This window comes from Pinus tabuliformis, chromosome Q (genome assembly GCF_031772625.1).
Source record: "Pinus tabuliformis cultivar Carrire ecotype Pingquan chromosome Q, CPIR1, whole genome shotgun sequence".
NCBI lineage: Eukaryota > Viridiplantae > Streptophyta > Pinopsida > Pinales > Pinaceae > Pinus > Pinus tabuliformis.
In genome coordinates this window covers 713,457,149-713,478,560 of record NC_142296.1, presented here as the reverse complement: position 1 = coordinate 713,478,560, position 21,412 = coordinate 713,457,149, and positions in this window count along the sequence as shown.

Sequence of the window (21,412 nt, the reverse complement as noted above, 5' to 3'; positions counted from 1 at the left end):
TTTACAGTTCAGAGGCATGTAGCGACCACATCTCTTCTCAGAGATAAGCTACCATCGCCCTAGCTGGTTTATTTCCATTACTATTTTAAATAAAAGTTTCTTTTTGGTTTTGTTTATTGGGCATTCTCCTATTTTTCTTATGGCAATTCAAGTTTTCAGATCTTGGGGGTCTCTCCCCCCAAGATCCATTTCAATCTTTTAGATCTTGGGGCCCTTCTCCCAAGATCCGGATCAGTGGTATCAGAGCCGGTTACGATTCCATGGGAATGAGGGTTTGATGCATATTTCAGTTTCAAATTTTGCAGCAATATTCAACAAACTTCAGGCATGTGCTACAACCTCCACAGAGCACCTTCTTGGGTCAAGCAGGAAGAATTTTTTATTTTTTTTTTTTTTTTTTTTGCAGTTTTTTTGCACGAATCTTTTTTGGGCGGCGACTTTGCAAATCAGATCTGAAACATTTGGTACAAATTTTACAAAAAAAATACCAGATCTGGATTCCTCTCGAAAAATCACCCAATTTAAAAAAAAAAGGGTCAAATTGGAGTTCAGATGTGGGAGACATCGCTGATTTAAGTCGACTATTTTATCAGAATTTTTGTGACGGCGGAACTGTTGCAGCACAAATATGAGATCTTAGAGTGTCCAGATAAGGATTTCCAACTCATGGGAAGATGCAAAATGATCCTTCTGCTTCTAAAAATAGGTTATAATAAATATTCTGAGTTATATTGGCCGAGTTATGTCCATTTTAATTATGGAGCAGCATTCGGAGTGGGTTCCCATTGGAGACGTGCCCTCCCACCCCACTTTAGTAGGCACCTGCTTCACATTCATCAGTTTCAACATAGCAGCATTCAGCTTGGGTTATTTGGAGACGTGCCCTCCCACCCCAGGCTATGTAGGCAACTGCTACTTCATCAGCAACCAACATCATGGTTATGGGTCAACCGCATAAAATCCTTGTCATCGAAGTCCATTTGCTAGGCCGCACACTGTCAGAATCACAGTTGGTCACAAGCATTACAGGGTATCTCTATCCTCGGATCTTCATTTATCATGGTTATGGGTTAACCACATAAAACCCTTATCTTCAGTTGGTCTTCATATTCTACAAAGGCTTCGCAGGAGGGAACTTTACGCAATGGGGACCATTGCTTCTTAAGGAGGGAGGAATGATCCGAATGGAAAATGGCATCAACCCATGGAATTTACCCATGGTATTGTAAATGGCATCTGCCCGTAGTATTATAAAATCCACCCATGGTACTCATCCACCCATATTATTCATCGACCCATGGAATTTTCCCATGGTATTGTAAATGGCATTCGCCCGTGGTATTGTAAAATCCACCCATGGTATTCATTCACCCATGGAATTGACCCGTGGTATTGTAACTGAAAAATACTATAAGTAACAAGTCACATTTTGTAAAAGGAAAGATTGTCCACCATAATGTAGCCTTTACAATTCAGAGGCATGTAGTGACCACATCTCTTCTCAGAGATAAGCTACCATCGCCCTAGCTGTTTATTTCCATTACTATTTTAAATAAAAGTTTCTTTGTGGTTTTGTTTGTTGGGCATTCTCCTATTTTTCTTATGGAAATTCAAGTTTTCAAATCTTGGGGGTCTCTCCCCCCAAGATCCATTTCAATCTTTTAGATCTTGGGGCCCTTCTCCCAAGATCCGGATCAGTGGTATCAGAGCCCTTTACTCTCTTTTTTTTCTTCTGGCATTTCAATTTTTTTTAGATCTTGGGGTCTTTTCCCCAAGATCCATTTCAATCTTTTAGATCTTGGGGGCCTCCCCTCAAGATCCGGATCATTGATTGTTATGACAAAGCTATTGAATGTGTTGATTACAATGGAGAACTAAGAGTTTTGCAGGGTAAGAAGAAGGCCACATCAGTTAGGATGGTGACAACTATTCAAGCAAAGTGTAGCCACAAGAAAGGGTGCAATCTATTTGCAATACATATTTCTAGTGATAAGGGTAAGGAGGTTGAGGATGCAGATGTGTTGAATAAGTACTTGGTTTTATAGCAGTCCAGGGATGTGTTTCCTGAGGACATTACAAAGTTTCCACCTCATAGGGAGGTAGATTTTTCTATTGAGCTAGTGCCAGGGGTAGCTCCAACATCTAAAGCACCTTACAAGATGAGCACACCTAAGTTGGTTGAGTTAAAGTTGTAGCTGAAGGAAATGTTGGACAAGGGGTACATTAGGCCAAGTGTATCACGTTGGGACACACCGATCTTGTTTGTAGGAAGAAAGATGGTGCCCTCAAATTATGCATTGATTACAGGCAATTGAATAAAGTAATGATCAAGAACATATACCCTTTACCGATGATTTATGACTTGTTCGATCAGTTGAAGGGAGTAGCAGTGTTCTTGAAGATTGACTTGAGATCCAGATACCATTAGGTACGCATCAAAGAGGAGGACATATACAAGACTACGTTCAGGACCAGGTATGGGCATTATGAGTTTGTTGTTGTTCCATTTGGCTTGATGAATGCTCCAGCTACATTCATGTGTTTGATGAATAGTGTGTTGCGTCCATATTTGGATAAGTTTGTCATTATGTTCATTTATGATATATTGGTATATTCTAAAAATGAGGAAGAGCATACTGAGCACTTAGCAGCAATGTTGAGGTTGTTGAGAGAGAATTAGTTGTATGTTAAGCTTAGCAAATGCAGTTTCTTTCAGATGGAGTTACACTACTTGGGACATGTTGTCTCCAAGGAGGGCATTGCAGTAGATCCAGAGAAAATAAGGGCCATCATGGAGTGGGTAGCTCCTAAGAGTGTCGATGAGGTGAGATATTTCATGGGTTTGGCAGGATATTATAGGAGGTCCATCAGGAACTTCTCGCAGCTTGCTTACCCCATCACATCAATGCAGAGGAAAGGTAAGAAGTTCAAATGCACTGAAGAGTGCGAGACTAGCTTTGAGCAGTTTAAGCAGTTGCTAACACATGCACCAGTACTACAGATTGCAGATTTAGACAAAGAGTTTGTAGTATGTATAGATGCTTGCAAGAGAGGGCTTGGTGGATTCCTTATGCAGGATGGATAGGTGGTATGTTATGAGTCCTGGAAACTAAACGAGCACAAGCAAAACCATCCCACACATGATCTCGAGTTAGCAGTGATTATACATGCACTGGAGATATGGAGGCACTATCTTCTTGGCAGGCGATTTGTGCTTATGAGTGATCACATTGGGTTTAGATATTTGTTTGACGAGCCGAATCTAAATGCCATGCAGGCTAGATGGTTGGCCATGATCAACGAGTTTGATTTTGAGATCATGTACATCAAATTTAAGGAGAATAGGGTGGCAGATGCTCTTAGTAGACGGATACAGGTGAATCACTTAGCAGTTATGAGTTCTTATGAGACAGATTTACAGGACAGGATCTTGTAGGTAGGATAGCAGGATGTCAGATATATGGAGATTGTGCACAGGTTGCAGCAGAGTATAGGTACAGGCATAGGTGGTGGTATAGGTAGATGTACAGGTAGTGATACAGGTACAAGTGCAGGTGCACAAGACTTGAACTATTGTCTTATAACAGATGGATTGGTCAGGTTCCGAGACAGGATATATGTACCAAATAGTAGCGAGCTCAAGAAGGTTATCTTGAGGGAATTTCATGCGAAATCTTATTCGGGTCACCCGGGTTATCTAAAGACACTCACAGCGGTGAAGATATATTACTATTGGTCGAATCTAAAAAGGGATATAGCAGAGTTTGTGGCGATATGTTTCGATTATTAGCAAGTGAAGGTAAAGTGAAAACATCAAGGTGGACTGCTGCAGCCGATCGTGATTCCGGAGTGGAAACGGGAGGTCATTTCCATGGACTTCATTATAGGGTTGCCAAAGACGGTGAAGCAGCATGACTTCATCATGGTCATTATGGACAAGTTAACAAAGATTGCACACTTTGTTCCAGTAAAGTCTACATTCTCAACTAGTGATGTGGCACAAGTATTCATCTGAGATGTGGTTAGAATACATGGTGTTCCAAAGAAGATTGTGTCAGACAGGGACGCGAAGTTCACTTCCAAGTTTTGGAAGGAGTTATTTGCAGGTCTGGGCACAGAGTTGGCATTCAACACAACTTACCATCCGCAGACAAATGGACAGAAAAAGAGGGTCAACATGATATTAGAGGACGTGTTGAGGATGTATGTAATGCATCAGCGGAGGAAGTGAGAAGAGTGTCTCCCTTTGGTCGAGTTCACATACAACAACGATTATGAGGAGTCACTAAGGATGAGTCATTTTGAGGAATTGTATGGGTGGAGTTGTAATGCTCCCATTAGTTGGAGTGATCCGGTTAGAAGACTATTGATTGGACCAGATATGGTGGCATACATGGAAAAAGATATGCTGGTGATCAAGAAGAATCTAAAGGCAGCAAAGGATAGGCAGAAAATCTATGCAAATAGGAACATGTTGTTCAAGGAGTTCCAGGTTGGGGAACATGTGTACTTGCGCATCAAATCGAAGAAGAGCTCCTTATGGATCAGATCATGTGCCAAGATGGCACAACGGTTTTGTGGACCCTTCAATATCATTATGAGGATTGGGCCAGTAGCCTATCGAATTCCACTGCCTCCGATAGTGAAAGTCCATGATGACTTCCATGTGTCATTGCTTAACAAGTATGTTAAATATTTTGATCATGTGATTGATTGGTCTATATTGCAGGTGGAACCAGATGGAGAATTCTAGCCGGAGCATGTATATTGCAGAAAAAGGTGATCATGCTCCGGAACTGAGAAATAGAGCAAGTTAAAGTACAATGGAAGCACTTTGGGCCTGATGAAGCTACATGGGAGATGCCAGATCAAATGTGGGCCATGTATCCTTCCTTGTTTGCCGATTGAGGCAAAGCAACTTTGATATGTTGGCTTGGTGATTGCTTATGGTGGATAGTAGTTGCTTTACGATGGTTTAGTATTTGCTTATGATGGCTTGGTATATGCTTCGTGGTGGTTTATTATTTGTTTTATTTTGGTTTAGTATATGCTTTATGGTGATCGATATATGCTTTATGATGGTTGATATATGCTATATGATGTTTTGATATATATGCTTAGATATGATGTTATTATATGTTTGATATATGTTTTGATATATGATTTGGCATCTGTTTTGATATATATATTTTGATGATGTATTTATATGTACACGCGTGTATAGATTTAAATACTGTAATGAGTTGTGTTATAAAGCTCCACTATGCAGTATGTTGTCATGTTGTCATGATGTTATGTCTTGAGTAGATCTTTCATTGCAAATACTGCATCGAGCTATGTTATAAAGCTCCATAAGCAGTATGTCTTCTTTCAGCAAGTTGCTACGATATATGTCTGATTGAACACAGAGGACGATGTCCCCCAAGGGGGAGGGTTCTGTAACAACCCTGGTGAAAACTCCATGTAATAAATGTTAAAAACAATAACCACAGATGACTGAGACACTTATTCCAAGCTGAATGTCGGGCAAGACATCATAAGGAAATTAGGAGAAAAAGGTGTTGAACGGTCACAAATTGCATGTGAGGAGGAAAATGAAGGAAAATAATGGAAAATGAAGAAAATAGAGGCCTCATTCATAAAAAGGTTTCTGAGGATCAGTTGGTAACCTTTTGTTAGTTCAGTGTTGGAGCTCTCTCTCATACTCTTGGATACTTAGAGATTTATTGGAGCACTCTTGAAGGGTGTGGCATACTTGGATTCTTGGAGTAAGAAGGCAAAGGAAGAGTAGGAAAGCACAAGAAGGCATCAACATCAGCAAGTACATCAGATTTGCTTGCGGGTGCCGAGTTGCATGTATGATTTCTTCACTAGTTTTGTCATGCATGGCATATGCATGTGGATTCTTGGTTGTGAACTGTCATTGGCATGGAGGATGGCCTAGATTGACGGTGGATTGCCTAGCCTTGCCATTTCTTGGATCGCCATGGTGATTTTTGGTGTACTTTCATTGTTTTGTTTTGGTTGGTTCTCATGTTCCTTAGCCTGGGTTGAGTTATTAGTCTGTTGTAGCGACTACAACCACCCTCCAAAATTTTGGCCTGCAACCAATCTTAGAGCCTCTCTTGAGAGTTTCACTTGATGGATACACACACTTAGGTTCACTCCGAGAGCTCATGTGAGTCTTCACATCCACCTTGCTTGTTCATTTCACCCAAGTGTTTGCATGTTGATGTCAAATTCATGCTTGTGACTTTGTTCTAGTCATGCTCCAAGTCTTTGCTTCGTGTGTACTCATTGTGTTCACTATGAAAACATTTGTCGCACTCACACAAAGAGTCACATTCACTATCGTGCAAGTGTCGTCACAGTCGATTAACGATCAATCACAAGTGTCCGCGCTTGTCGCTCACACCGTCGGTTAGTCATGTTGAGCATGTGTGTCTGGATGGTTTGAGTCGTCTCGTTGTTAAGTCATGTTGGTGTGTGTATGTAAGATCACATTTGCATCTTTCACTCGTTCACACACTTAGTCATTTTGCTAAAGTTCTGATGACTAGACTCCCCTCTGACAGCCAGACCATCACCCTGCCATTGACTCGATAGACTGTTGCCCGGAACAGCGCAGAAGCACCAAGCAAGCCATTTCAAGCTGCGTTACGCGCAAGCAATTCAAGCAACCTTCATGTTGGCCATCTGGAGAGTTTGACCCGACAGCCACCCTGGGACTGACTCCCCTCAAAAATTGTGTAGAGACTGTTGACCTTGCCCGCTCTGTTGACTGATAAAATTACGCAGACAGGTCGGACAGACACCCAATGTCCGTCCCTGTCTCCCTCATAAAATTGCGTAATTTTCCCAGTCGGTCCTCCCGACAGTCGATCAGCTGCTCACCCAAAAAATTGCACAGTTTCATGAGAAAACCCTTTGCTTCCCAGCAGTCCACTGAGCTCATAAATCATGTAGAGGTGATCAAAATGCCATCATCAACAAATTTTTCCCTACCAGCAGCTCCCAGCAGCAGACTGCTAGTTCCCTCCAGGAATTTCATAGTTTTTACTACCAAGCCCCAACAGTTGACTGCTAGTTCCCTCCAGGAATTATACAGTTTTTGCTGCCAGTGACCCAGCAACCAATTGCTAGTTCCCTCCAAGAATTGCACAATTTTGGCTACTAAGCTTCTGACCTGCTCCTCCAAAAAAGTTGCGTAATTTTTGCCCGCTGATCCTCCATGTAACCCAACTTGTTCCTCTAGAAAATTGCGCAAATTTTGTTGTTGAACCCCCACTGCCCGCTCGTTCTGGAAAATGCGCAGATTTTTTCTGCCCCGCCTTTCTGCAGCTTGGACTGTTCCTCCCAAAATTTGTGCAGTTTTTCCTTCTATCTGAGCCAGACCTCACGGATAATCACTATCATCTCAGATTTCTCATCTTCATCACCCAGTGACTCTTGCATAGTTTTCATCAGCAGTGCCCGTAGCCATCATCCCACCTCACAACCTTGTTGTCTCTCCTAGTCACCTGCATCCAAAATGATCATTTGTTATGGTAGACTAGAAGGTTTTTGGATTTGATGTCATCTCGTCATGAGTGGCTGCAGGTACAAGTACACTAACAAACATGGCGTGATGATGAATGAGATGAATGAAGGGGAGCACATGTAAAAGGACAGGTTCACCAATTGACGAACAAATGATGCATGCAAAGAGATGTGCTTGTGAATGGACGATCATTCAAAGATGTGTTCGCGGACGTACAAATGAGCAAACATGCAAGATGTGCTCACAAACAGATGAACGGATGAACGTGAACCTTTCGCGAACAGACGAACATGTCAAGCCTTCCAACTTACAAGCAAGGAGCAAAATGCGAGAGCAACATCAAGCGAACCAACGACCATTGAAGATTCCGTGCACTTTGCCTTGCGGAGGTGAAGTTGTGACACACCATGAAGACATCCATCACCCAGCAGCACTGCAGCTCAACATGCACACCAGCAATAGCACGAGTGTACCAGGACTGTCATGTCGAGTCTTGTCATGAGTCATGTTGTCCACATATCTACTGTGGGCCATGTTGCTAATCAATGTAATGTAACACGGAAGTCCAAGAGACCCACTTGTTGTACAAAGAGTCATGTAAAGCCGAAAAGTCATGGAAGTCAAACAATGATGAGGGTAGTCGAACAACCACAAGGGTCTGTTTCACCCTTGGCTATAAATACCCTCTCATTTGTACATGCAAAGGACTTTTAACCTCAACTCCTCCCACGTAGCCAAGAGAGTCTGTTATATTTTCTTTGAGGAGTAAGAAGTGACTCCAACGCCCCTCACACAGGGTTAGTGATGTACAGTGTAATGATGTGTTTTGGAACTTTCACTTAATTCAGAAGCTTGCTAACATGCCAACACATTTTCACACATGTATTGTATCTGTTGTAAGACTAACATTTAACACTTGTAATGCATGTTGCTTGAACCTGTGTTTAACACTTGAACTAATTCACTTGTTGTAATACACATATGTTAATGGAAATGTGTTGTGTATGCCGTTAATGTTATCTCACCCATGTAGACTACTCTCCTGGACATCAGGCAGACCTTTCACGTAAAACTTGCTATAACGACCGTTGCACTTGTGCAAACTAATCTGTTGAGTGTTATACGTGTTATCTTCCCTTTTGTGTTGTGACTGCCGCATCTGTGTGGCATGTTCCGCCGAAAGATGCGCATGTCCTGTTGTGTTGTGTGTTCCTAGCAAAGTTGGGATTTCTCCCAACTGACTTGGGGCTCACTCTCACCCTCTCTACCTCTACAGTGAAAGGACCATTGACACAAGTAACACTTACACTCACCAGGCACGCGAACCTCACTTCTCGAAGACAAAGCAGACCACTCTCCTGTGCTGACAAACAAGAGTTGAGGCAAATCCTTAAGATAATGGAAAACCAGGCCATCATACCAGATGGGACTCCCACACCAAATAGTGTGAGGTCTAGTTGGGACTTCATACCGGGGTGATCCCCTGAATGTTGGTGGGTCCAACACCGTCAACATAGTCTTGGAAGCCCTGGTTGAACAAACACTCTGGAAGCCCTATAACAGCTTGGGTTGAGTTACTAGTCCTGGAAGCCTTGGTTGGACAAACGCTCTGGAAGCCCTTGGTGGGTTCAATTACTAGTCCTCGAAGCCTTGGTTGGAAAAACGCTCTGGAAGCCCTTGGTGTGTTCAGTTACTAGTCTTGGAAGCCTTGGTTGGACAAATGCTCTGGAAGTCATGTATAAGCCGCGGGTTGAGTTACTTGTTCTGGAAGCCTTGGTTAGACAAACGCTCTGGAAGGCTCGGATAGAGATCAACATGATGATGGTTTTAGTGATGTTTGACCATGAGGTGGAATCAATGTTTGATGGGTTGAGGTGGATGGCCTATGGAAGCCTTGGATGAGTTTGATTGATGTGTTCTATGAGATCCCACATTCATGCTTGGAATATGGCATGGGGGTGAATGGATGAAGAGAGATTTGGCTCAGCCATTCTATGATCAAGTGAAATGTGGTAATCCCATCTCCGATTGGTTCATTGCATTCATTAATGAGAAATCCATTCCCTTGATTTTCATGTGTAAAGGTACTGATGTATTTATGGATTTGATGGTTTTTATGTTTATTGTACTTATATTCCTATTATGTTGGTTATATGCACATTTTATGACAGTGGCTATGTATGGATCTCAACATGTTTTTACTTGTATGTGAATGGATAATGTGTCTATGACCTAATAGATGATAATGCAACAAATGGAATGAGGAAAAAATGGTTCATAGCGATTCTTAGATAAGTATGAGATCCCTATGCTTAACTCTATTATTTACACATGTAGATTACATGGTGACAATATGTTTAACGAAATTCCTGTCATGGCTAGTAGGGATCCAGTCAAGGCCTTGAACAAGTATTTTCTTTAGTACTTTCATTTCCATGTTAATTTACTGATTTTCCGAGATGGATCAGTTGTGGGCAGTGACCTGGGCTCTGGGCCTGAAAAAGTGGCTCAAATCCTGGAGTTGTTAGCATAGCAATGGCAATTCTGGTCCACAGTGACTAGCAGGTAGGCCTGTGAGAGAAACTTTAGGTTGTTGGTTGCTCCCTTGCCCATATCATGAGAGAACTATGGCCCAAGAGACCTAAAACAATAGTGGGACCTATGGACAGGCTGTCAGAGTGGCTGAATTGTCCTCTGAGGGTTCTGTTGATGATGTTGGATGTTTGTATGGTGTGGTTCCATCAGTTCCACTTCCTTAATGTTACTTAGGAGGTCGAATCATATCATAGTGGCCTCTCGTCACATGTTTACCCCAGTTGGATGGTTGCTTGGTTAGATGTGGGAGGAGGGTGTTATACTTGCACTAAATGCATTGGTTTTAGTGTAGATGGTGATTTCTAATCCTATTTGATTGCTTGCACTAGATGCATTGATTTCAATGTAGATGTTGATTTCTAATAATATTTGATTGCTTGCTCTAGATACATTGATTTCAATGTAGTTGATTTTTAATCCAATTTGATTGCTTGCACTAAATGCATTGATTTCAGTTTCGATGTTGATTTCTAATCCTATTTGATTGCTTGCACTAGATGCATTGACTTCAGTGTAGATGTTAGTTTCTATCCTATTTGCTTACTTGCACTAGATGCATTGATTTGAGTGTAGATGTTGATTTATAATCCTATTGGATTGCTTGCATTAGATGCATTGATTTCAGTGTAGATGTTGATTTTTTATTTGACGTAATTGGATGTATGATGGTACATTAATTTTAAAGTGATTGGATTAAAATTATGCATTGATTTCAGTGTAAGCACAAAAAATTATTGACAATGTACATTGTTTTTTGTGTTATAGTAATTCAACCTATTGTTGGGACGGGGTCCCCTGGGGTCAAATTTTGTAAAGTTTTGTTAAATATTGTAAAGTCTCTGTATTTTGAGGAGCGGAGCAAGAGTAGCACAGGTCAATAGGAGTCAAAGGGGCTTTTAGAAGGTCAAAGCCCCTTAGTTTCTTAAGAGTCATGTTGTTTTGTGACCCGCCCATGGTTCTTGGACCATGGTATTGTAATGAAGAATCATATAAAAGGAAGTCATAAAAGATTCATAGGAAGGTAAGGGAATAGGAAACAAGTGCAAGATTTGGGTCTGTTTTGTCTATTTTGTACTTAGGCGAAGGGGAAGGCTCATGTAGCTGTGTGTGTGGAGACCTTGGTAGGTACGCAACTGAGTGTGCGGGCCCCTGCAGCTGTGTGCACAGGGTTGGAAAGGACTTTAATTTGAGATCTAAAGCATAATAAAGGTTTGTTTTAAAGAATTATTTGTGTATCTATGTCTTACTACTTCTATTTGAAATTTTTGTATTTTTTATCTGTTGAATGCAATTAATCAAGAAAAGTACTTAATAGATTCGTGAAGAAGTAGATATTTGATTTATATGATGTTATGAATGTTTAGCGCAATTGGCAAAGGGAACAACTCTGCTAGTTGTTAATTGATGTAACTTTCAGGTTTAAGGTTTAAGGGTTCGCAAAGGTCAAAGATAAAGCCCTTCGTTTGATAGAACCACATCACATAGTCCTTTGGATGAAGAAACCTAGTTCTAACATCCCCCAATACTGCCTCAGGTGAGACAGCAACCTGCGCTATGTGAGTTGTTGCCGAATGGGCCGGTAGTGTAGGGTTTTGTTGGTTAGTGCAGCTAACTCTGAACCTGGGTCCAAGCCCCCTCAAGCCAACAAATGGTTCCATTACCGAAACCAGGATCTATCTAAGGAATGTGTGACGTGGCATAAGTGGTTATTGACTAAGAAGTAGATTGAAAAGTGGATAGATTAGAAGCTGCAGGAGTTTGTAGCCCAAGAAAATAGGAACTTGCGCTTGTCGAAATAAGAGTGGTTTCAGAGATACCTATATACAGAGGAACACGAAGTTTTTTTCTGTTCTTTTCCATGCAAATTATACGAATGATCGACTAAATTAGCGGATGGTCAACCAACCTAGAAGTTGGATACCTATTGTGTGGACTCCAGAGTTAGTGAAGTGCCTGGAAGGATCATAAAACAAGGTCGTGAAGGCTGTCAATTATTGGATCAATAGTATTTTTGGTTGATTTATCACTGAGTTTGCGATTGACACGTCTGTTAGTTATAGCGAAGCTGAATGCCGGTTTTTCAAAGGACCAAGAGGTAAGTATCTGAAGTCTCTGAAAACTTGGATTAAAATGCTATTATGCGAGAAACAAGTTATGCCACTAAATTGATGTTTAGACGAGACTTGACGGGAGCTACGCGAAGTGGGAGACCATTCAAAAGAGATCTAGATACAAGTGTTGAGTATAGTCATTTGTTGGGAGAATCTGATAGCGACGAAGAAAGTAATAGTCTGAAGACACCTCAAGGTGCACTACAGACAACAGATCAGGGTATTGTGGGAATACCACATCCATCCACTCCACCTCCACCTCCACCTTCACCTTTGCTATTTAGTATGGCGAACACTATGAAGATGCCTATATTCAAGGGTCTCGGGACGGAAGACCCTAATCAATTTTGGTTTGTAGCAGAGGCTGTGTGAAAATCACTGTAGATAATGGATGACGATCTGAAGAAAGCGCAGCTGGTCACAACATTGCAAGATAAGGCACTGAGTTGGTATATTAAGTACAATACGACTCATCCAACTGCATCGTTGAAAGACACAAAAGATGCACTAAATAATGAGTTCAGAAAGCATAAGTCTAAAGCCTAGTTTGTGACTGAGGTCAAAGAAATTAAGCGGAAGGTGAATGAATCTGCATAGGAATTTGATCAAAGGCTGAAATGTCTACTACAACAGGCTAATATGCAGATCTCAGATGATCAACATAAGGATTGGTATATTGCTTCATTGTTACCTCATTTAAGATTACCATTGTCACAACAGAAGGTTGGATCGCAAGTTGAAGCACTGGAAATTGCTATGAAGTTGGAGGCTTCGCCTATTCAAGATACGAATCTGGGAGTGTAGCAGATTCAGTCGTAGTTGGCTAGCTTGCATATGGAATTGTAGGATCTCAAAAAGGGGAAAGAGGTCCAAAATGAGACCCATACTGAAGTATGGTGCTTAAAGTGCAAAGGGCATGGTCACGACAAGGATGATTGCCCGGTATATCAAAACTACCTAATTGGGGGAGGTCCTATCCCCTGAAGCTAGAAAATACGGCTGGATCGAGTACTAGTGTAATGCCATGGTGCGCTATCTGCCAAATAACAGGGAAACATTCAACAAACAATTTCCATTTGTTACAAAATTTTGTACAGCCTCCCCAACAAATGTTATGCAATTTCTGTAATTATGTAGGCCATGATGAGCGCAACTGTCGAAGCTATGAGTTAATGATGGACAAAACTCTGACATATAGAGTACAGGCTGAGATACGTCCTTAGCAAGATCAAGGCACCACTACAGCGTGTAGAGGATTCCAGGGACGAGGAAGAGGATGAAGGGGAGGAGCTGGAAGAAGTCGCAGACAAATTATTTGTTATACTTATGGAGAACCAAGCCACTTTGTGCGAGATTGTCAAAACCTGACACACCCGTCTTGCCAATATTTCCAATAGTTTGACCATGTTATAGAAGATTGTCTCGTGCTTATCGCAAATATGCAAGAGAAGAAGAACCAACAGCCCACTCAGAACATCCAGATGATGAGATCAAAACCATGCGAAGATGGGTCTAACGTTAATATAGTTACGCGAAGCGGTATAGCTACCGGGGAAGATAAAGCTACATTAAAACAACCAGAAGAAAATATATGGGTGCGCAAGGCTGCTGAAAAATATGTTGGATTTGATTTGCATAAGGCAAAGGAAACTTTTATGGAGGTGAAAAAGAGCTTTGCGGATTCAGGAGCTTCCACATCAAAGGCTCAAAGTACACGAACAGAGAAGCCTAAAGAAGTCATTGCTGCACAGGAAACAGATCCTTCAGTGTTAACATCCTTCTTACAGACTTGCATGAAGCTCCTAAGGGACTAGAAAGTAGTGGAGGGACTGCAAGAGTTGATAGACAACTGCATTGGCAAGGGTAAGCCACTGCTTGAACAATGCGCAGTGCATAAAGTAGACAAAGGTAAGAAAAGGACCGGTCGAGAGATGAGATTTTTTGCACAAATCAGAGAATTTGAAATGGACCATGTGATCCTAGATTTAGGATCTGATGTGAATGTTTTGCCTAAAGAGACATGGGAAAGTCGATGCTACAGTGATCCCCAATTCAGCTGTGAATGGCGAACCAACAAAAGATTATTCCTATGGGGTGATTACATGGAGTAATTATAGATATTGAAGGGGCGTGTGCTATAGCTGATTTTGAGGTAATCGAAATAGTGGATGATAATAACCCCCGGGCGCTACTTGGAATTGAGTGGGCGTTTGATATGAATGTGGTCATCAACCTGAAGAAGTGCAACATGACATTTGAGAAGAATGAACTAAGAGTCATTGTTCCATTGGATCCGGCCGAGGGTGCGCAATATACTGAACATGTCTAGGATTACTATGAGGAGGATGATATTGAGCATATCTATAAGCTTATTGTGTGGAATGAGGATTGGATCAACCCTACAACGGATGGGTGAATTACTTGGGAAAAGGACATCCCCTACAACTCGGATTTAGATGAGGAGCTCAAGCATTGGCATAATGTATTGCATGAAGTGTCAACGTTGTGATGCAATAGGCTTACTAAATCACTTTGGTGTATATCCATTGAGGCACGCAATCTACCATATTATGATGGCTTAGAAGATGTAAATTTGTTTCTTGATAAATTTGAAAGGGATGTACCGGACGAACATTAGTCTTAGGCATTGGACATTGCACTGAGAGCTATGCCTTCTAGATGGTGGGGTACACATAAGAACAATTTTGCAGACTGGAAGGAGTACCAAAGGATGATGAAGTTGTGGTTTGGATATGCCAATACCTGCATTATTGAAAAATATACAGGGAAGGATGACCCGCACGAGCATCTGGATCATTGGATGAAAGCATGGGGAGAGGAACCACAGCCTAAATGGGTACATATATTCTGCCACACTTTGGATACTATTCCGATGAATTGGTATTTAGAAACAGAGTTGAGACATAGAACCGCGGAGTGGGAAATTTTGAAGGAAAGCTTTCTGTTAACATTTATTTTTGAGGATGACTTTGAATGTATTTATGAAGAATTACATGAAATCAAATCTATGATATCCAGGACGCCTGTAGAACCTGTCACATGGGTACAATAGACTGGAGTACGCAGCTGCGTGATGCTCTAGAGTGCTACAATGTTATCACAGAAGAAGGCGAGGAAGACCCCAGGAATATCAATATCCATGAGTCAAAGGTACAACGCGAATTCGCCAAGCCTAAGGTAGAAGTTCTTGACATATCAAAACCATTGAAAAACAAGAAAGTGAACATTGGATCCAAAGGGCAACCGAAGTTCGCAAATATAGGTGATTACTGGGATGAGGACAGAGTTGACAAAGTCGCGGAGTTATTACAAGAATATCACTACTTGTTTCCAACAAAGTTCTTTGAGCTGAAATGTATAGTAGGTGATCTGGTTGTTACAAAGATCAATTTGAAGCCATATGTGAATTCGGTAAGTAGCGCACGTACCAGTTGAATCCTAAGTACAAAGAAAAAGTGCGCGAAGAACTGGATAAGATGCTTGCAATAGGAATTATTGAGCCTGTAGAAGAATCAGAATGGATTAGTCCTATGGTAGTTCAAGAAAAGAAGACTAAGGGCGAAATCTAAATCTACGTAGATCTAAGGAAGTTGAACGATGCTTGTGTACATGATCCATTCCCAACGCCATTCACAGATGAAGTCTTGGAAAATGTTGGTGGTCAAGAAGCTTACTCGTTTACAAATGGATTCTCAAGTTATCACCAAATAAATATCGCGCTAGAAGATCAAAGTAAGACTACCTTCGCCACATAATGGGGCTCTTTTTAGTATATAGTTATACCCTTTGGACTTAAGAATGCCCCCGCGATCTTTTCTAGGGCAGTAGTCGCATCCTTTAAGGAATTTGTTCATAAGTTTTTGGAAGTTTACTTTGATGATTGGACAGTGTTTGGGTTAGTGAAAAAACATATTGCAAGTCTTCGCTTAATGTTGGATCCTTGCAGGAAGTATCAGATCCTTAATATGAAGAAGTGTGTATTTTTCCTACCATATGGGATTTTTTTGGGCCATGTTGTTTGTAAGCAAGGGTTGATGGTGGACCCTGCTAAAATTGCAGTGATTATCAAATTGGAGCCCCAAGGAATGTAAAACAGTTGCGTGCAACATTGGGCCATACATGATACTACAGGAAGTTCATCAAGGCATATGCGCAAATCACGCCCATGGAGAAATTATTGAATAACTATGCAACGTTTCACTGGGATGATGATTTCCAGAAAAGCTTAGATGTGTTGAAGGAAAAAATTGTTACAACACCCATTGTAGTGTTCCCCGATTGGAAGCAGGAGTTGCATGTACATGTAGATGCAACTTGCATAGCAATAAGAGCAGTTTTAACCCAACCAGGCATAGGAGATATCGATCATCTGATTGCATTTGCAAGCAGAAAGTTGTCTAAGGTAGAGAATAATTATTCAACCATGGAGTGCGAAGGGTTGGTGATGATATATGTGCTCTAGAAGTTCAGGCATTATTTATTGGGTGCACACTTCAAAATATACACAGCCATTCCACCTTCAAGTACCTTGTCAACAAGCTTGTGTTGGTGGGGGGGGGGGGATTTGTAGGTGGTTACTAATATTTCAGGAGTACGAATTTGAGGTAGTTGTGAAGCTAGGGAGATTAAATGCTGGACCAGATCACCTTTCACGGATTGAGAATGGAAAATAACCCACAAGTATTGATGAAGGATTGCCTTATACGCAGCTCTTTGTTGTATGAATTGCAGATATAATCCAATTCTTGTCTACAGGTACAACTCCTGAAGGATATACGATGCAACAGAAGAAAGAATTGGTCGTTAGGGATGCAAATTTTTCTGTCATTGCAGGGCACTTGTATAAAATAGGCTCAGATGAAGTTTTGTGTAGGTATGTCCCATATTATGAGCGACAAAGTATCCTCACTAAAGCACATGGAAGAATTGTTGGAGGACATTATGTGGGAAGAGCGACTGTGAAGAAGATCCTAAGGGCTGGGCTATGGTGGTCTACTATACACAAAGATTCCAAAGAATATTATCAGGCGTACGATGTATGTCAGAGGACCGGGAAGCCATTGTGGAGGAATGAATTGCCTCTGAACCCCCAAGTTTCATTACAGGCATTCGATAAATGGGCAATAGCTTTTGTAAGACCTATTCATCCACCAGGAAAGAAGACAAGAGCACGATACATCATTAGGACGACAAAATACTTGACCAGGTGGGCTAAGGCACAACCAGTGAAGGATTGCAGCTCGGCTACAACTGCAAAGTTTATATTTGAATACATTTTGTCTAGGTTTGGTTGTCCTAAGATTTTGATGAGCGATAGGGGTTCACATTTCCTGAATGAAACAATTGTTTCTTTGCTTGAAGAATTTTAGATGTATCACTAGAAGAGCACATCATATCATCCTCAAGTAAATGGCACAATTTAAAAAGTTTCTAGGAAAGTTTCAGATGCATTGGCTGGGACCATACATCGTCAAGGAGATTATGGATGGAGGTGTAGTCAACTCACAAAGTTGAATGGGGAGCTATTTCCAAGAAAAATCAATGGGAGCTGGTTGAAGTTGTACAAGGGTGATCCCACCATTGCACAATGACTATATGGATGCAGGACAGTCTTATTACTGTAGGCAGTTGCAAGGAAGTGTGGGACTATAAACTACACTGCCAGAAGGACAATTTGGCGAAGCGAATGGGCTACGCGACGATTAGAAAAAAAGCGCAAAGGGGAGTTGCGATGAAGGAGATGCGCTAGCACAGTGGGTCCCACGCATCCTGGCTAGAAAGTAATCATTTGTTGGCTTATATGGGCCTGACCCAGGTTCAGAAGAGTTATTTAGCCAAACAAATCTCGCAACTACCGGCCCTTTCGGTAACAGTCCGCGGAGCGCAGACTGAGGTCTCACTCAAGGTAGCAGGGGAGGGTGTTGGAACTAGGTTTCCGCACCCTTGAGATGTCTTGATGTGGTGTGGAAGGTTTGCGCACCGTTTTGTGGCCTCGCGTCGCTCTGCTTCCGTGTAGATCTGGAACAAGGCAAGTCCTTAATATTTATGATTACTGAGGTTGTGACAGATCAGATCTACTGTTTACGGTCTTTAAGCAAACATCTACTAGAGATAACTAGTTCATGCATTCATAAAAGATAGAGATTTGCATAAACTCATAATATAATCATAAATGCACAGATCAAACAAATATATCAACCATAAAATAACCCGATCCACAATATTTCAGAATCAACATAGTATTTGAGAACAAACTTATCTTTATTCAACTTTGTCACCAATACAACCAGATTTACCCTGCGCACTTAGCTGCAGGGTTCTGCGCACATAGCTGTGGACTCTACCAGGCCTCTGCGCACACAACTGCAGAGCCTCTATCTACCCAACCACACCCTCGACTCAAACTTACAGACGCAGAGATTGCTGTCCGTACAAACCCATAACACTTAGATCTATCAACAATAAAAACTGCTTCTTTCCCCCCTAGAGCCACGCTCTATTTATACATTCCCATGGTTCGTGGACCATGGGCAGGCCGACTTACTTCCTATTATTCTATACTATTTCTCGGGCGGACAACCCTTTGACTCGACCTATTACATTTCACACTTTGCATATTTTGGAGATTTACAATATTTTTATCCTAACTTACAAGCTTCAAGCCCCAAAACTATTACGAGGGACCTCCGCTACCCAACAGGTCCCCAACACAATCATTGTGACTCATCCCGAGTTACTCATCGGTGCAGCGATACGCGCTGCCTAGGCTCCGTGGTTCACCTTCCTGTGAGTGACGTACTGCTCCCTCTTTGTCTCTTGCAACGCTTCTTCCAACTCCTGCTCTAGTGTCGCTACTACTTCACACAACCGATACTGCTCATTCTACTCTGATCAGTTAACACAGAACACCCCCTCATAGGATTTTAGCTCTAGATGGGGTGCCGCATACGGGAACTCCTCGTACCAACGCAACCATTTTCCAATTTCGTAGCTTCTGTACGCATTGTCTGCTACAGCTTGTGTTGCAATTTTGCAAGACCATTACTGCTGTCCGCAGGATCCCAATCTTCAAGGTGCATTAGAGACGACATATTAACTGCAATTCCACCATTTGTCTCTGTATTTACAGCCTTTCCCTTATCTTTCATGGTTCGCCGTCCAACCCATGGGTGAGGCAGCGACATCCGAACCAGTTCTGCTTCGTGTCTATAAGTTTCCAGCACATCCCCTACCGTCGATGCTGAACTCTGCGTGGTGCCCGCAGCTGTCAACACCATTCTTTTCAGAAAGCCCAGCACCTCTAATGGCTAGATCACAACCCTCGGCCTTAGTCCTTGAGCGTAGAGAATGAATAGTTCCATAGCGGCTGGAAGGCACAATATCTTACAGTTCTCAGAAGCGTAACTCGTTCGGTGGATACCCCCCTGTGATTTATAAGTGTCTCGAAAATCAAATTCGTTGGCTCCCACCTTTTCTGCTGCCCTCATGCTAAGCCTGCAGTAGATCGTTTTAGATCTGGCTTGTACCTCTTCTCTTAATTGCCCACCGCTCACTCCCTTTCGCCATAACTTAACCATCTTGTCATGAATAGTGACAACAACAGTCACCTCTCTACTTGTCAACGTAGTAGTGCAGACTTATTCGTGCAACCACGACCCTTGTGACAGATCAAATCTATGTACACCCTGGTTGGCCCACAGCTTCTCCCCAGACTACTTTAATGTCTCGCGCTCTCTTTCAACTGGCTAGAGCGGTGAGACTATCCTACAGGTGGTTAGTCAGGTGATCGGCCCACCAGTGTAGAGATTCTAGGCGACTGCCATTTACTCTTCCAAGGAAGGTGTCTCCATTGAGCTTAGAAAGCTGGATTGCGCCTCCATCTGTAACTTCTTTGACTACATAAGGTCCCAACCAGTGCATCCAGAGCTTACCAGGGAATTTTTCGAACTTGCTGTCATATAGTAATACTAGATCATTTTCCTTGAATGTCGCATCTTGATGTGGCAATCATGCCAATCCTTCTCTCGCTGCTTTTGTACTTGCTGATGAAATCCTGCCAGAAATTGCTCCTCCTCCAGTTCCTACAATTGTGCAATCCTCTCTTCCAAAGCCACGCGGTCTGCCATGCCTGTCACTGCTACTATTCGTAAACTAGGTACAATGTACTCCATGGGCATGACAACTTCCTTGCTGTAGACTAACTGGAAAGGTGTCTGCCTTGTCAACTTTTTTCATGTTGTTCGGTATACCCATAACATAGCAGATATGCATAAATCCCAATCGTTGCACTGCGCATTACATACCTTGGTCAACATTGTCTCCAAAATTTTGTTAAATGCTTCAACGGTCCCATTTGCTTGTGGATGGTACGACATACTCTATTGATGGTATATCTGAAATTCCTTAGTGAGCGCAGCGATAGTCTCATTCAGGAAATGCATTCTACAGTCGCTCATTAGAATTTCCGGGCATCCAAATCACGTTAATGCATTCTCAAACAAGAATTTCACAATTGTAGCTGCTGTGCAGTCTTTAACCGGCTGTGCTTCTGCCCATCGGGTCAAGTACTTTGTGTCTGTGATGATATACCGTGCCCCCATCTTTCCTGGGGGTGTGATCGGCCCCACAAAATCGATCACCCATTTCTCAAATGGTTGCAGCGTCATCTGTGGCTTGAGCGGCATTTCATCCCTCCGCGATGGTTTCCCAGTCCGTTGACATATGTCGTAGGCCCGACAGTATGCTTTTGAATCTTGATGTAGAGTTGGCCACCATAATCCGGCGCGAAGAATCTTTAGTTCTGTGGCGCGTCCCGCATAATCTCCTCCAACAACCCCCCCATGTGCTTTCTCCATAATCTGTCCTCGCTCGAATTCAGGTACATATTTGCGTAATATTTCATCGTTGCCCATTTTGTAGAGGTGCCCTAAAATAATATTAAAATCTGTTGTGCGTATCACCAATTCTTTCTTTTGCTGAACAGAATATCCATGCGGCACGGTTCTTGTGGTTAAGAAATGGATTATATCCTCAAAATGGCCATCTGCGATGTGCACCGCATACAGCTATGCATCCAGTAGTCCTTCCTCTAAGTTTGTGGGTTCTTCGTCGTTCTCAATCCGAGACAGGTGATCTGGGCCTGTGT